At 42.1% G+C, this 17,927-nt stretch overlaps 1 long non-coding RNA gene across 1 annotated transcript; it reads left to right on the plus strand.

Annotated features, from left to right (window-relative positions):
- The first annotated feature begins 2,007 nt into the window (after positions 1-2,007).
- Positions 2,008-17,851, plus strand: LOC121651897. Its single transcript, XR_006012524.1, has 3 exons — positions 2,008-2,138; positions 5,177-5,179; positions 17,841-17,851. It is a non-coding gene; the product is annotated as an uncharacterized LOC121651897 (long non-coding RNA).
- Positions 17,852-17,927: the final 76 nt, after the last annotated feature.

Consider the following 17,927-nt stretch of genomic DNA (forward strand, 5'->3'; position numbering starts at 1 on the left):
TTAAATTTTCAGGTTGGTTACAGTTTAGTGCACAAGACTGCAGACTGAAGTGTTTAAAGTAGAATACGTATTTAAAAAAAATCTTAATTTACATAAATATGTGCAGAACTATCGGTGAAATCATTTTTGTCAGCCTTGCTCAAGGTGGTCCGGCTCCAGCTTTTTAAAAGATCCAGGTTACAGTTTCCTGAGCATTCCAGCTCTTTCCATAGAAGATGTGGTCTATTGCGAGGTGAGCAACCTCATAAACACCTTTCAGTGCCATTCATTCACATATACACAGTGTATATATATATATATATATATATATATATATATATTAGAGCTAGGCCCGTTAACATGTTAATTAACACTGTTAATTTTTTAAATTGCACTTTATCACAGTGTTTTTTTCTTAAAGTTCTTGATGATGTCCGTTAGCGATTTCTAGCGACTTTTAGGACGCCAGTAGTTACTTTTCTCACTGAAGAGTTAGTAACAGTGGGTGTGTGAGTGTAATTGAAAGAGGAATGCTGATAGGATGTGAAGCATTACCAGTTGCATGCTGTTGAATAAATATTTAAATAAGATGCTCTTTTCAGTACAATTGTAAATCACCAACCATAAACTTCACCATACGTCACTGTCTTCCAGCTAAGTAACTTACCTATTAGTTTGTGGTTTGTGTCTATGATAGAGAGAGAGAGAGAGAGAGAGAGCGGGAGAGAGGGAGAAAGCCTCACACAGAGTAACATCTTCGTACCATCCACCCAGTTGTGCTATCCGTGAGAAAACTAGACCGAGCTAAATGAACTACGACTTACATGTGGCCGTGACGTGACGTTTTCTTATCGATGATTTGGTTCACACACGGCCTGCATCAGCTGGCCCAGCAACATCAGAGAGAGATGTATGTATGACCAGAGTGTCAGCCCAGAGTAAACGGGATTGTGTCAGCCAGCATGAAGGGAAAGCACCAGGAAGTCCTTCGTACGTGATAAATGTACAGTTTATGTAATAATGTGAGAATATCATGAATGAATCTGAGAAGTGTTTTAATCTGTGTGTCTGCATTTTATTTGCTCAGATTAGATTTTTCTTTAAGTGAAAGATTATTGGCTCAAACTGTGAGTGATCTACTTCCAAAACACATCAGTCTGCTCTCAGAATGGCCTCCGTTCGCTCAGGAATGAGCAACAGTAAAAAGGCCATAACAAGGGAGCAGGAGACTCTGCAGCTGCTTCTTTATCTAAAAGAATAGAATAGAATAGAGTAGAATAGAGTAGAATTCATAAAAAACAAACCAGATGGATATGAAAGGATGTTATATTGCATCTAATTAGTGTAAAATAATTTTTTTTTTTAACTCAAAATGTTTTAGCAGGTTTCTGAACCTCTTGTAAATTCTAATAAAGTTGAGGTGAATTGAACGCTGGTAATTGTGAATGTGATGTTTATGCTCGTCCAGCAGAGGGCGCAGTCAGGCTTTAAAACAAAGAGAAGGATCAACACTGATCCAATCAGCAGAACCCTGAGGCCTTTCTGACTTCATGAAAAGATAAAACTTCATAATGATCATAAGGAATGTCTGAAGGGACGTGGTGTGCAGAGGGCTGAATCAGTTTGGGGCCATCAGGGACCATCAGGGCTTATGCAGGGTGACAAGGGTTTAAAGGTTTCTGCTGGGATGCCGTACATCATTATCTCCAAAAGCCAAGCTGAGCACATTCAGACTTAAAGATTTCCAAACTTGCAAGAATGCCGACCAGACCAGTGGAACGGGAAGTTTTCCTGCAGTTGTTGGTTGTGCTGTATGAACTGGTAGCAGAGCAGAGCGGTCCAGTCCAAGAACACGGGTCTAAGGAACAGCTGCACAATCCTATCAGAACATGTGTGTATGCAGGCGGCGCTGTGGGTACAAAACCACAAACTGTGGAAGTTTTACTGTACTGTGCTGGATTATTCATGTAGACAAGAAAGTGCATTTTGCAACGAGCCCCAAATTCCCAATTTAAACCTAAAATCCAGCAAAGACGTGAACCAGGACCTCAGAGACGCATCTGGACCTTCAGCTGATCCACATACTGTTGGCCAAAGCCTCATCAGAAATGGTCTCCATGGAAGTGTAGCTGTTAGGAAGCCATTAGGGAAACAGGGAGGTCTAATGGAGGGATGGATCCTCCCCAGAACCCGGACCTCTATGGGTCCGATGGATCCTCCTCAGAACCCAGATCTCGATGAGTCCCACGGATCCTCCCCAGAACCCAAGCAACATCATTAATGGATCACTGTGGGATCATGTGGAGAGGAAGCATTCCAGGAAGAGTTTGGAAAGTTTTTCCGGAAGCCGGGAGTTTTCCTGTTCCTGAAAACGACTGAAAGAAATGCGAAGCTTGTCTGAGAGAGTTGCTGCTCTAATGAAGAAAAAGCTGCTCGGACCAGATATTGACTGTGAAAGCTTGTCATAATTTTGCCCTAAATACTGCACTTCTATTTATATTTGCACCTCAATAAATCCCATTTCCTGTTTTCCTAGCAGTAAATAAACAAATATATATAAGGCAGTGAGGTTGGGCCCAGGATGTTTTTGGTTTTAAATCATGTAAATATGAAGACATCAGCATGTCCTTCATCAACCACCGAGGTGTTGTCATGTTCGTGAGCTGATTCACGACCCAGTTCTTTTGTTGTAAAACCAGTTTCTTATCAGTTCCAGAGTCAGAACCAGACATGGAGAAGCTGCATTCAGCTTCTATGCTCCACATGTCTGGAACAAACTTCCAGAAAGCCTCAGATCAGCTGAAACACTCAATTTATTTAGATCCAGGTCAAAGACCCACCTGTTCTCCTTTCTCTTTTGGTTTTAATTTTAAATGGTGCTTCCTTTTTTCTGGTGTTGTAATGTCTCTGTAGAAACTTGCCTTTATTGAACCACTTCTAACTTTTTCCATGTGGAAGTAAAGCTGAACTAAAATCTGCAGCCTGCATCAGCACATCCGACAGCAAGGCTGGATTTTTGCCTCATCTACAGTGTTTTCCTGGTGTGGCTGATCTGTGGATGCTTCCACAGAGGATGGAGCCAGTTGAGGACTGAGATGCTTCTCTGCTGCTGGACCCTCCAGCCACTCCCACTGCTCTGCTTTCAGGTCAACACAACTTGCTGTAAGTTACCACAGGATCAGAGAATCCAGACCTGTCTGTTTCTCAGCTCTTCCCCCCTCCTCCTCTCCTTCACCTCTTATTTATGATCATTACCTTGACCTGCACCAAGCATCATTAAAACCCTCACACGTGCGTAAATCATGGAGGTCTTCCCCTCGCTCAGTGTTACATAAACAACATTTAACAAAGCAGGGTGGCGGTCAGGCAGACATGTTGCTGTTTGCCTGGAATATTAGGGAAGTCTTTCTGTATTTGCTTCTTTTTCTCAGTTAGGGTTTACTGAGCTTTGGAGTAAAAGCAAAGCTTGAGTTATTTGTGGTTTTCAGAGGAATTCTTCCCTGAGGGAGAATGCGTCTCACTAAAATCTGTAGTTCATCAGTCGTATTCAGGCCTGAGTGGAATCATCCATGTAACTCCAACTCATACTGAACTTAGTTGTGGCTGCATGAAAACAGTCTATGTTCAGGTGTTCCCGTGTAGCCCTTTGTCATCATTTAAGGGTGCATTTTTACAACATTTGTCCCTTAAACCCATATACTAAGTAAACCTTTCCCTTTAAATCATTGCATCCATTCTGTACAAAACTATTATATTTACCTACTTATGTAAAAAATATAAATATATCCACTTAATAGCAAACATATCCTCCAGGATAGAGGTCATACATACCTAAACACTAGCTTCTCACACACACACACACACACACACAAACTGGGTCGATTAGACATCAAAGCAGCGGGCAGATTTCCAAGACTCTGCAGAGGCCTTTAAAGCATTCTGCTACGTAAATGTTTGTGCAGCTCTCTGCATGCCGGGCACTAGAGGAGAAGAACTGGACCCAACGGCAGCCGGAACCTGACGGACAGTTTGAACTTGCGAAGCATCGTGATGGCGGTGTAAATCTGGCAGACCTGAGAGGTGCAGGAACTGTGCTGCTCAGGCCAGGTTTCAGCTGCGATACACCCTGTTTTTTGTAGACCCACATTTGGATCAGTGATACAAATATATGGTCTGAAAATGATCAATTTTTTTTATTTCTCCACACAAACCACATGAACAGAAAGAAGGGTGGATCCTTCCCGAGTCTGGTTCTGCTGGAGGTTTTCCTGTTAAAAGTTTTTCTGTGACCCGCCGTCCCGTGCACGCTCACGTTGGAAGATTACGTGCAGTTGTTTGCATTGTTAATATCTATAAATTGGCTTTATATGAACACAATTATTAAAAATTGGACTGTTATGGAACGCGTCATGGATTTGTTTTATTGGGATGTAATTGGATGATGAATTAGGATTGGTCTCCATCTTTAAAAGTGCCTTGACTTAATGTTCTTGTAAACTGAATGAAAACACATTTTCCCACTTTCTCTGGCCACATTTCTCATTGCAGACATTTCACATCCTGCTTTGAGTGAAAAGCTCTGAAATAAACAGAAACCTGGCTGCTTTGCATTTAAAAGCTTAAACTATGCATTTAGTAAAATACTGTCCCCAAAGCTATCCTCCAATTTTTTTTGTAATTATGCATAATTACAATAATTTGACAGATTTGCAAGCAGTTTTACTCCAGATCTCATTTCGGATAAATTCACAAAAATCAGACAAATCATTTCTTAGAAAAAAATTTAATAGTAATTAGGCACCAGCAACATGTGACATATTACACCATGCCTTTATTTATTTTACAAAAACTGAGTTAAAATGCAGAAACATATATGTGAAAAACTACAATCTGCTTTAATTAAGACGATAAATAACAGCCAGGCCTCCTCAGGGCTAGTCGTCATTAAAGCGGCCATCTCAGTTTTGGCAGTTTGGAGTGCTCAGCTGTCATAATGCCAAGGAGGAAAGACATCAGCAATGATCTCAGAGGAATAGCTGTTGGTGCCCTTGAGTCCATCATCCTGTGGTGAGCGTTCATGACTTAGGAAAAGACGTGCGACTTGTTAGAAGCGGCAGCAGGAGAAAGCCTCTTCTTGTTTGGGATTTACAAAGCTTCATCTGAACAAACCAAAAGAGTTGGAGCTGGATCAAGACAGAAAGTGGAGATGTTTGGTCACAAAGCACTGCAGCATGTTTGGAGAATCCCAAGCTGAGAAGCACAGTGGTGGAGGGCTGATGATCTGGGCTTGTTTTTATGAGGAGGAGTGCTCCTACATTCCACCACAATGTGAGTCTGACAACTTATGACGTGTTCAAGTTATTGCAGCTAACAGTGGTTCTACAACTGTGGAATTATCTTCTGTAGTTTGGCTTTGTTTCAGGTAAATAAACTTGTCACACTCATCTGAGGATGTTTGTTTTCTAACTTTAAGATCAGAGGGGTATTGCACGAAACCAGAATAAAGAAATCCAGGATGATTAAGCAAGCCCAGCTTGACCTAGCTTGCGCGGCCTATCCTGGCTTAATTGGTTGCACGTTTGCTGAGCCAGGATGAGAAGGTGCGGCTAGGTTAAGCCAGGTGAAGATAGTTGGGATAAGTGCGCGTGCACGGCATACTGAAGCAGACCTCGCGATCGCTCACAGAATCACCGATGGGGAAATGGATAAAAGTCGCGCTTCCTACGTCACGGCCGCTGAACAACAGCTCCTGACGGAGTTCTCTGACGAAGTTAAGGATATTATAAGGAAAAAAGGCAAAACCAATGCCATAAGTAAAGAACGCGAGAGAGCCTGGCAGACAATAGTCGACCGGCTCAATGCGTAAGTAGTCAAAAACTGTACAATTAATAAACAGTGCTCCACTGGAACTGTCATAATTAGGCTACAATTAAAGGATTACTTTTCAAATCCACTAACTGTTGTATACTTTAAGAGTGACAAGCAGGTGCATGTTACTCAGGAAATGTAGAGTATGATTAGTGCAAACAATTCATCCACAATGTGTCATTTAATCTATTTTCCTCATGTAACGTTTTTATCTATTTTATCTTTCTGTCCTTCATAAAGGACAAACCTGTCTGGCCATAAAAGGACCTGGCAGCAAGAAAAAATTAAATATAAGAACATTTTGCAGGCTGGTAAGTGACTCCAAAGTAGATAACCGTGAACAAATGAGGTGAATAGATGAGGTGTCTGCTGACATGTTCAATGTCTGTATGATTGTAGCAGTTAAAAAAAGGCCTATAAACTGGCACAGGGGGCGGCCCACCAAGCCAGGATGTGACTCCAGCAGAGGAACTGGCCTCCATTTAAATAAAGGGAGGCCAGTGATGGAGGGGATCCAGGGAGGGACAATAACTGACTCTGTCCCAGCCACAGAAACTGTCCGCTTCATACAAGGTACACAAAGTACTGCAATTCTACTGCACATGGAACACAATCAAATATAATATAGTGTCTGACTTTGGATAACTTTGCAGTGTCTGGGAACACAATTACACTTTTGGAGCCACCAGAAGATGATCCGGTTAGTACAGTGTCTCGAAATCACAGGCTTGGTATGTTCTGTGAAATCTTAATCCGAGTCCTCTCGCTGCATGTATACGGCAGGGGGAAGGCACATCTGCAGCTGCAGAATGCACATCTGCAGATGAGGAGACTGTGTCAGTGGAGTCCAGAAGGTTTGAGACATGTCAGTTTTATGGGATTGGCCTGCTTATTTATTCCAAGAAGGATATGAAGTCAGTGATGTGGTGCTAATAGAAAATGTGTAGCAGGACCCGGATGCTGCACAGTCTCCTAAGCGGCCTGGTAACATTGTGAGTATTGGCTAAAGTACATCTACGTTATGCACAAATCCTGCTGTGCTAATTGACATTTCCTTTACAGACTTCACAAACTGTCAGAACGCTTTATTCAGGGCACCTGGAGAGAGAGAGAGAGCTGGCAGATGTTAAAAGCTGACTCAAAAAGAGCAAGCTCCAAGGAATGGAGCTGGACCTTGAGATTAAACGCCGGACACTCAGAAAACTGGACCTGGAAATCCAGTAACCGAAAATCTGTATCTCTCAATGACATAGTCATCTCCAAAGGCCAGGGGATGTGAGCTGTCCCTGAAGACTCGTTCATGTCTGAATGCTCTTCTGAGGATGCGGGCTTCCTCGTCCAGCACATCCTCCGAAAAAGGGCAAGCCATTATGAAGAGGGAACAGGTGAAGGGGAGTTGGACCTGAATATTCTACATTGCCCTCTTCACGGATTTCTTTGAATACACCTTTGTAACCTCATCCGCTGTGTTTTGTAATCTCAGTTAATGCAATAAAACACATATTTATAAAACCTCTGACAGCACTTTGACGAGCAGTCTTCATTAGCATAGCAATATAACACTTGGCCTGAGTAATAATACTGCAACTCGAATCCATATAAAAAGGCTGTTGCGATTACGAACAGATTTGGATTAAATGTACAGTGACTGTATATGTAATATTTTAATACTGGATGATTAAAATGACGCGCCATACTTAGGAAGACCATGGACATGCTGTAAAACACATTAATTCCTCACAGAATTGACGTTGGACATGCAGGTGACTCGCTAGGATTAATCTTAGCCTGAGCAGTTAGCCTGGTCTGGAGCAGGCTAGCTGCAGCGGATAAATCACCACAGTAACTTGGCCGGGTTTAGTTTGAGCTGCTTTCATGCAACCGACTTAGGGCTAAATTCAGCCAGGATAACCAACATATCCCGGCTTAATCCCTTATCTTGGTTTCGTGCAATACCCCTCTGGTCAGGAGCAGAGAATTCTATTATTGTTATTAAAGTCCTGATGTGGAAACTAAATGAATCATACTCAGAAACACTGTAAGCACCCTCCACTTACAAATCAGCCCCCTTAAATATAAATGTCCGAACATCCTGAGAATACAAGCTCCAACTGCAGTGAGTGAGCTCATCATTGGACTCCGGGCAGTAAGGGAGAGGGACACTGAGGCGGAGCTTTGATGACAGGGTGGAGCTTTAGTGCTGTAGAGTGAATTCAACATGTCAGCTGGAAGCGTGCCCATGTTTAGGTACAAACCGTTAGGTAGCCCAGGAACACACATACGCAAGCTCACTAAGAAGCAGAAGGTGCAAGTTGACCTTCAAACGCTGCGTTACAAAACCGATCAGGACAGGCAATAAAAAGAATTCCACTCCAAATGTTTTGCTCTTCTTTCACTTCTTCTATTTTTTAAAACTTTTTTTTACCTTGTCCTGTCCAGCATGGTGGCGGCAGAATGATGGTCTGGCTGTTGTGTTGGGCCGAACAAATTTCCTTTGCTAAGATGAGCTTTGTGGGTATAAGGCTCCTCTTGATCATTTAATTTATTTATTTATTTTTATCTTATTTATTTTGAATTATGGAGTTTATGTAATCTTGCTGGACCCGATAAAATTACTCCCAATTCCATTTTTAAAAATTTATTTAGTCTTTAGGCAGTACATTGAATTTGATTAAATGTTCTCAGCCTTCTTTTTTAGACCAGTGTTTCTAGCTTTTTTTAGAGGTCAATTACAATTATAAAAAACAACAAAAAAACAGCAACAAAAACAAAACAAAACAAAACAAAACAAGGGGGAACAACAATAAAACAGTACATGGTTCACAGCATGTCTACCAAAGTTAAATAAACCCAAACAGAACATATAAAGTTGTATTTCACTCATTTCTAAATGTCATAAACTAAACATGTTTTACAAGCGGCACACAGTGTGTTAAAAACCGTCACACTTGACTCTCGTGAAGTTCAATATGTCCGCCTTTACTAACCAGTTCTGCCTAACAGACACCTCATTACTTCTAACTTTGTGTTGCAAATCATTTTTTGCCATATCGGTTTCTCTGCGGGTGTTTGCTAACTAATTCCTTTTCTTATTTTCAATTCCAGCAGGGAAGCAGCGGCCAGAAAGCAGTGTTGGCTTGTGGGTAGTGTAGTTCTTTTTATTTGATTAATAGTAACATTGACTCCCATCCCGTGGGAATCCCGTGACCCATGGGATTCCTGAAATCTCTAATCCAGACTCACCTGAAGCTCCTGGATGAAACGGTGAAAAACATCTCCTTTCACAGAGTCCATCGTCTCGGCGGGAGGAAACCCGGGTCCAGCAGACCAAGACCGATTGTAGCGAAGTTCGTCAGCTTCAAACAGATGGAGCAGGTGAAGAACCAGGGCCGCGAACTGAAGGGAACGAACTTTGGAGTAAACGACCAATATCCAAGAGAGATTCTGGACCGACGGAGAGTCCTGTTTCCCATCAGGAGATGGTTCTCTCTCTCTCTGTGTATGTATATATATATATATATATATATATATATATATATATATATATATCAGTACTGTGCGAAAGTTTCATGTGATTTTGTTTTTTATCAAACTACAAAATGCAGTGAATGAACATAAGAGAAATCAACATTTGGTGTCATCCCTCTTTGCCTTCAAGACAGCATCAGTTCTTGTAGGTACAGAGATTTTGAAGGAACTCAGCTGGTAGGTTGTTTCAAACATCTTGGAGCTTCCTCAAACCTGTCTCTTCAAGTAATTCACGAACTACTCAGTGCTGTTGAGATCAGGGCTCTGAGGGGGTCATGCCCTTACTTACAGGATCTCTTGTTGTTCTTTATGCTGAAAATGGCTCTTAATGACCTTGGCTGTATGTTTGGGGTCATTTTCCTGCTGCAGAATAAGTTTGGGGCCAATCATACACCTTCCTGATGGTATTGTAAGATGGAAAAGTATCTGCTTGTATTTGTCAGCATTGAGTACACCATTAATCCTGACCAAACTTGCAAGGAACCTCCACCATGCTTCAGTGTTGCATGCAGACACTCACTATTGTCTCTCCAGCCTTTCGGTGAAGAAACTTCCTTCTGCTACAGCCAGATATCTACTGTAGAGTCCAGAGCACATGCAGCTATTTTTCTGCACCCCATTTCCTATGTTTTTCTGCATAGTTGAGTTGCATTCCTCATCAGAGGTGCAGCTTTTTGGCTACCATTCTTTCATGAAGAACACTTCTGGCCAGACTTATCCAGACAGTAGATGGGTGTACCTGGGTCCCACTGGTTTCTGCCAGCTCTGAGCTGCAGGCATTGCTGGACATCTGATTTCAAAGAGAGAAAAGCTTGATGTGTGTTTCATCTGCTGCACTACGTTTACTTGGCCGAGCACAGTCCTACCAAATTTCTGACGTTTTGCAAGTAAACCTATAATAATTTATGCCGGTTTGAAGGCAAAGGGACGTAACCCAAATATTGATGTGATTTTCTTTTGTTTACTTTTGTTTTTGTGCTTTTTTGTTTACTTTCACTTTACTTTTTGTAAATTGACAACAACAAACAATCATTATTTATATTTCTGAAAGCATTCTCAGTTTACAGCATTTTCTCACACTTGCCTAGGTGACCTGCATAGGAACAACTCAAGAGTTGCTGGACATCGGTAGGAATATGCACATCAGGGCATGTTATATTGCATAGAAACGTCCCAGTCAAAGCAGAAACCTACTTTCTGTAAGGTGACATTGCCAAACAAAACACCACCATGCCACCCTAGAATGTCATCATTCACAACATAAAACAGAAACAGAGCTGGATTAGATCAGATCAGTAACACTGGGATTATGCTTCCACAGATATGTTATATGACAATATTTCTGCACTAAACAAAGCCCAGTTTCACTCAAATTTGAGTCTTGGTGGGAAATATACAGGTTTATAAACACCAAATATCATCTTTCTCCTAGCATCACTAACTGGTTTTAGTGCAAGACATGTTGTCAACCTCTTTCTTTGGGGAGCTGCGTGTTGTCCTCACATTTAAATGGCTTTTCTTCAGGTTAAGTTTGGTTTTTCCAGTCCACAGACATGCACATGAAGTTAATTATTGATTCTAAATTGACTGTACACATGTGTTTGAGTGTAAACTGTTGTCTAGCAGCCATTTCATGAACCAGCAACCTGTCCGAGTGTACCATCATACTGACCACCTGCACCTAAATACACAAGTCACCAGCTATTTCAGTCCCCTTGTAATACTCTCTGGGCCATAAAAAGCTGTGGTGTAAGTGTTCATGTTAGTGTGACTGTGAATAATGTGTCCTCTCCATAGCTTAGCCAGCAAGCATTGTGGTTGGCAGCGTAGTCCAGGCCACCTGGAGTGACATGACATGTCAAACAAGCAGAGGTGGAGGAAATATTTCAAACCCCCGCAGAAAATAAGAGAGACGGAACAGGCTGCAGTGAGGAAGATGATGCAGGATAATAAGAAGGAAATTAAAGTGTTATACAGGGAGTAAGTTTTATTAGGAGAGTTATGTATTTTAAACATGTACCTGTGTGTATTTCACAGGGTTAGTCTGTGTCTATGATTTTATGTCACAGAGATTTAACATGTTACTCAATTGTATGTGAGTTTTGTTTTGATCAGACAGGAAAGAACCGAACAGTCTGGGGATGTGTCAAGGTCTCGCTTTGTGTGTCCTTTTTGCACGAGTGTGTTCAGCACAAGCACATATGATGTCACATTGTGCTTAAGGCACATGCAGAGTTAAAAAATGTTCAAGTGACAGTAAGGACACATTTACACTTACACTGTTTGGTGCTCTTGTATCAAACCCTGCTCCACCTTCATGGATGGTATGGTTCATTTCCAACACTGTCAACGTGCATTCACACTCTGGTGCGGACCAAAGAAGCAAACTCTGGTCCGCTTGAAAACCGAGGGTCTTGGTTCACTTGCAAGTGCACCCTGGTATGGTTAGCTGACAGTGTGACCGTCCACTGAACCAAAGCGAGGACATAGGACGCGTCGCAGTGCAACATGTCGGATATCTGGCTGCCTCTCCTGCTGCTCATACTGGACAGATTCTGGTGAAAACCAGATCAGGTTTGAACACCAAAGTAAAACCAGACTGCAGGAAGTTATGGTTGCTCCATTGTTTACCTGTGTTGGTTCGGTCCTGGATGATCAATGAGTCAGATTTTCTTCTTGGTCAGTAATCATTTGGGAGAATATCGCCCCCTAGCAAGCAGTTGTTGTAACTGCAAAATGGTCATGTGGTTTGGTCTGCTTGAGTACAGTACAATGCAAAAACAAACCAAAGGAAGCAATGAAATTTGTCAAAATTCCCAAATTATCCTGATGCGAATGCACCCTAAATCAACTTCATGACTGTCTTTGGCTGTGACAAATGAGAAGGCAACTACTCACTTTACCTTTCAAACCAATCAATTGCCTTGGGCCCTGAGCTGGCCTGGGGCTCCCAGACAACGACAGGTTATGAATTTAATGCAATGACAAACCATTTGAGTGCTCCTTTAAATTCTGTGATGGTCAATGTAGGAAAGTGCAACAACACCATTACTGGAATCCTCCACTAGTTGCTGACAGTAGCAAGCCAGCAAGGTTCGTGATTCCTGCAGCCGGCAAAATATGAAACTTCAGCAATCATGAAGTGGAGTTCTCCATCAGGAAGCCAGAAAAGAAAGAACAGAACGAAGGAGGAAAAGAATACAAGACAGCGGTAAGTGATAATGTTTATACGTTAGCTACTAGCCACAGGTAGCTAACACAAACATAACCTGTCTGGCAGTCAATGCTAGTAACGAAGTGCAACAGTTAGTGCAACTTTTTACAACAAGCTACGATAACTCCGTGCATCAGATAAGCAGGCTGGAACATTCATGTCTAGTTGTATACATGTACGCCAGCAGTTCACAAGCAAATCTGCTGCTACAAGTAATGAGTCTGTAGTAAACATTAGCTTGGGGTGTTTTTCAATTAAAGTTGTGTGTGGATGGAGGGAGGAGAAAAGTGAGGAATAAACAGTGAGGGAGGAAAGAAATGAAGATGATGGAGGAGAAGACGGAGGTATTACAGGATGAAGAGGAGCTTCTGTCATGAACACAACTGTACACAAAAATGAAAAAGCTGTGCGTGTCATTGCTAGTTGTGAAAGCAGCTGGACTCCCTAAATATTAAAATCAGAAAAATATAATGCTAACTCTCACCATGAGTGTGTCTCCATCAGTGCACTTACATGATTGCCCTGCAGTGTAGAGCGTGGTGTTCACTAAGCTCTTCCTCCTGTAGTGACACCATCGTGGGTCAGTGCTGACCAGACGGAGCACCGACGTTCTAAACTTACCGGGTGGGATGTTCCAGCGTTTGATGGCGATTCTTCTGCTACTTTAATTTACAGAATGAATTTCCACCTCTAGATTTTACTTTTTGTTTACTCCTTACTTAACCCCACCTATAAACTACGTTGCATCTGAGGCAGACGCAGGGTCCTCCTCGAGCTGAACATGAGTCAGAACGCAGCTTATTTATTAATTTTAAGGCATATGACCTTCCTACATGCTGCCTGATCGCAGCGCCACTCCTTTAATACCTTTTCAGGGACAATCCGTCCAACCAAGTTCTTCCAAAATCCAAATCCAAAATAACGTTCACATACATGTTTGCATGTATATTTTCTGCTTTTAAATGCTTTTAAAGTACCTTGGCCTATACTGTCTACCTCAGTTTATAATAGAAAACACCATCAGCACACGTTCCTGTGTCTGCATGTCTTCCCCATACCTGTTAGTATAAAGTGCAATTTAAAACATTAGTAAACAGCTTTTAAGTATACAGATATCTTCACTGAATTAAAGTACTTTACATCATATACATGTGTTCTCACTGGTGTTTACACTGATAACGTTCACGTCTGGCAACAGGAAACGATTATACTAGAAATCATTGTTTAAAATATGAAATGCAGTAATGAAGACGCTCAAACAGGGATGCAGAAACTTTTTATTGAATTATTTCTCTCTTGCCTCCTCCTCTTCTCCACAGCAGCATCCTAGCTCCAGGCGATAAATGCCTCAGTGCCACTGCTGGCTCGGTAGTTTGATGCCACAGTGACCTACGGTGAACACACAGTGGCAGTTCATATGAAAGTAAACATCATTTATGTTTATATGTATTTTGCAGACTTATCTAAAGTGATGTACCGTCAGCTACGGCTTAGTCAGCGTAACCATGGAAACAGGCTGGTTCTCTAAACCAGCAGCGTTTCCTAATCAATTATCAGATCATGGACCATTTTGTTTACGCCAGAGACCCCGCAGTGCTTAATCTGGAGGTTCAACAATCATGAATAAACATACAGAACCTATAGCATTAATCATTTCTAACATGTATAGCCTATATAGCCTATAGTTAAAACCTGCTAACATTTACGTGCGCAAACTACACTGAGTCGGTATAACCGCAGCCTCCAACAAATGATCAGATCCTTCGCTCCTCAGGGGTAGAAGAGATCGATAGGATGCTGTTGTTTATATTAGAATTATGATCAAATAACTTCATACTTACATCTCTACTAAACAGCCCCTGCCTGCATCGGCACCGTTGACTCGCTGGCCGCCATTGTTCAGCTCTGAAAACTGGTTGAAAGTCCCGCCCCTTCTGCTGTGTCAGCAAGATGGCGTCCGTTTAGTGTGTGTTGTGTTTATCGTTTCACACTAGATTTTTGGCTGAGTTTAGGGCAGCATCAGGGTACTTTCCGTGCACCGCGTTCATGCTAAAATTCCTGTGTCAGCGCACTTTGCACTTAAATGTAGTGATGGAAGTACAGCAGTGCACGGATTGAGACACACCCCCACATCTTTTCTTTCTCCCTCAAAGTGTCACAGTCTGTCCTGCCACTCCTCCAGCACGCCCCTGATCCTCCACACCTGTCCCTAATCCCAGCTCTCCAATCAACCCAACCTGTCACACCTGTCCTCCATTGACTCACCAGTTCTTATATACACCAGCTATGATCAGTGCCTCTGTGCTGTCTTTCAGTCCAGCCCTTTCTAGCCATTGGTAGGATTTCTTGATATCAGCCACTTCAGTTATCTGTCGGTGGTACATCCCATGGAGGGGCATTTTCCTCCCATGACGGTTCCTCCATCACCACATGATCTGTTTTCCACTTTCTGAGACATTCACCGAACACTTCGTCCATTGAGGCCATCTTCCTGATGTATTCAAGGATGTTGGATGTGTCATCCTGGATAGTGGTTCTGACACTCACTAGTCCTCTGCCTCCTTCCTTGCACTTAGTGTACAGTCTCAGGGTGCTGGATTTGGGGTGGAACCCTCCTTGCATGGTCAGGAGCTTTGGTCAGGAGTTTATTCCCGCAGGGTATCTGATGACCGGCAGGGCATAGCTGTTACTTGCCAGGACCTTGTTTTTGCCATTGAGCTGACTCCTTAGGACTTGCCTTACTCGTTGGAGGTATTTGGCTGGGGCTGCTTTTCTTGTGGCCTGTTCGAAGTTGCCATTTGCTTGTGGGATTCCAAGGTACTTGTAGCTGTCCTCAATGTCTGCTATTCTGCCGTCTGAGAGTGAGACCCCTTCTGAATGGACTTTCTTCCCTCTCTTTGTCACCATCCGCCCACACTTCTCAAGTCCGAATGACATTCCGATGTCATTGCTGTAGATCCTGGTTGTGTGGATCAGTGAGTCAATGTCTCGCTCGCTCTTGGCGTACAGCTTGATGTCATCCATGTAGAGGAGGTGGCTGATGGTGGACCCATTCCTGAGTTGGATATACATAGTATCCATAAGGGGGTTCAGACCTATGCAGAACAGCACAGGGGACAGGGCATCTCCTTGGTATATGCCACATTTGATGGACACTTGTGCAATTGGCTTGCAGTTGGCCTCAAGGGTGGTCTTCCACTGCCGCATTGAGTTTGCAATGAAGGCTCTTAGAGTCCTGTTGATGTTATACATCTCCAAGCATTCCATGATCCATATGTGTGGCATTGAGTCATAGGCTTTCTTGTAATCAATCCAGACAGTGCGCAGATTGGTATCCCTGGTTCTGCAGTCCCAAGCGACTGTTCTACTGTATCTACCAGCAGCTGGTGTTTTGCTCCTCTGGTATTTTTACCAATGACCTTCTGTGCTGTGCTCTTGTATTGATCCACACACACACACACACACACACACACACACACACACACACACACACACACACACACACACACACACATATATATATATATATGTATATTTATTTTTTTATTTATTTTTTTTAATACAGTGATACTAACTGGTTTTGCCAGGTTTCCCTGTCTGAGCCTCATGTTTAATATTTTTTTTTAAATATTTTTTTTAAAGGCAATTTTGTTTACAGAACAGACTTTACTATCCATCATACTTATTGTGTTTGGTTTTTATTCATTGCTAATGAGACTGAGAGTCCATTTTATTTATTGTTTTTTTTTTTTAAATGTCCTCCAGTTCCAGTGTAAAATGTTCTTTAGAATTTTATTGTTTGATATCTTTGATAGGGTGTACTTTCATTATTATGGCATTGTCATTATATTAGTTTCTAAATGGTCTCAAAATGACAACATTATCGCTTTGTGCAATATTATCACTTATCATGATAATTTCTGAGAAAATTTGTTATCGTGACAGGCCTATTTGCACCACTTCCCAGCACCTCTACAGCACAAGGCACCACAAGCTGATAGTATTCGCTGTCCAGCTGTCAGAAAAGGACCAGTGCAAAGCACAGACATTGAATTTCCCCTAAAGTTCTAAGAATCAACCTGGAGATTCACAAAAGAGAATTACAGAAGAACCATGAAAAAATATAAAATTCTTTCATCATGGCTTGTATACTCTATAAGCACAGACTCAATTCTGTTTCCTTTGTATTGTTTTTGGGAAATTCCTTGAAATGGTTCTGAGTAGGGGTGTTGATTTTTATGGATGCATTGCGATGTGAATGTGGACGATTCTGCACCGATGCAACAATCAAAAATAATGGATTATAATGTAATGTAAATATTCTGTTGCCACTCGTATGTGTGGCATGATCTAGATGCTTCCACAGCTCAGCAGATTAGAGGCTGAATCTGTTTTAAAATCTTGACTTAGGAAAACTGTAAATGGTAAATGGTGTGTACTTATAAAGCGCTTTTACCCAAAGTGCTTTACATGATACATCACATTCACCCATTCATGCACACATTGACACACTGATGGCGGAAGCTGCCATGCAAGGCCCTCAACCACGACCCATCAGGAGCAATTTGGGGTTCGGTGTCTTGCTCAGGGACACCTCAACATGAGCTCGACTCGACCCACTGAGCCATGCCGCCCACCTGAGGCATCTGTAAAACTAAGCAAACATACAGAATATACATCAGTAATTTTCTCAGCAAAATCACACAACATTACACATGAAAATGTATAACAAACGATAAGTTACCTTAAGGCTAATGTCTATGAAAAATACCATTGGCAAGCTAGCGGTTAGCAAGCATGAATTAACTGTAGAGATTAAAACAACTGCCATCAACAAATATTAATCCCAACAACATTTTTTGTGTTCATTACAAACTGACCAGAATACTTACAGGCAAATGTTTTCTGGCCATGAAGGAGAACATGAAAAACATCTTCTTAACTTCCATATTCTGCCTGAACTGACTACGGAAAGACTGAAGGGACAAAACACATTGCTTAACCAGAGCCCTCCATACACACAGAGTTATGACACGCTCAATGACTCCTGTGTACAAAATCTTCTGGGTTACTGTAGACCAGGGGTCGGCAACCTTTGGCACTGGTGCACCGTGGCACCCCGGGGCATAAACACTTGCACCCTAACCCTAACCCCTAACCCTCCCACCCACGTTCCCAGAGACCCACGCATTACAGATGTTGTCAAGAATGGCAGAGCCGGCTGCTAAAAAGGCCAAAACTGGATTAAAAGATGCTGAGGTATTTAGCATTGCACTTGACGAACGCAAGGACGTGAATGACATGTTGGCAGTCATGGCAAGGTACTTTGATTCAGTTG

The sequence above is a fragment of the Melanotaenia boesemani genome, chromosome 13 (assembly GCF_017639745.1).
Source record: "Melanotaenia boesemani isolate fMelBoe1 chromosome 13, fMelBoe1.pri, whole genome shotgun sequence".
NCBI lineage: Eukaryota > Metazoa > Chordata > Actinopteri > Atheriniformes > Melanotaeniidae > Melanotaenia > Melanotaenia boesemani.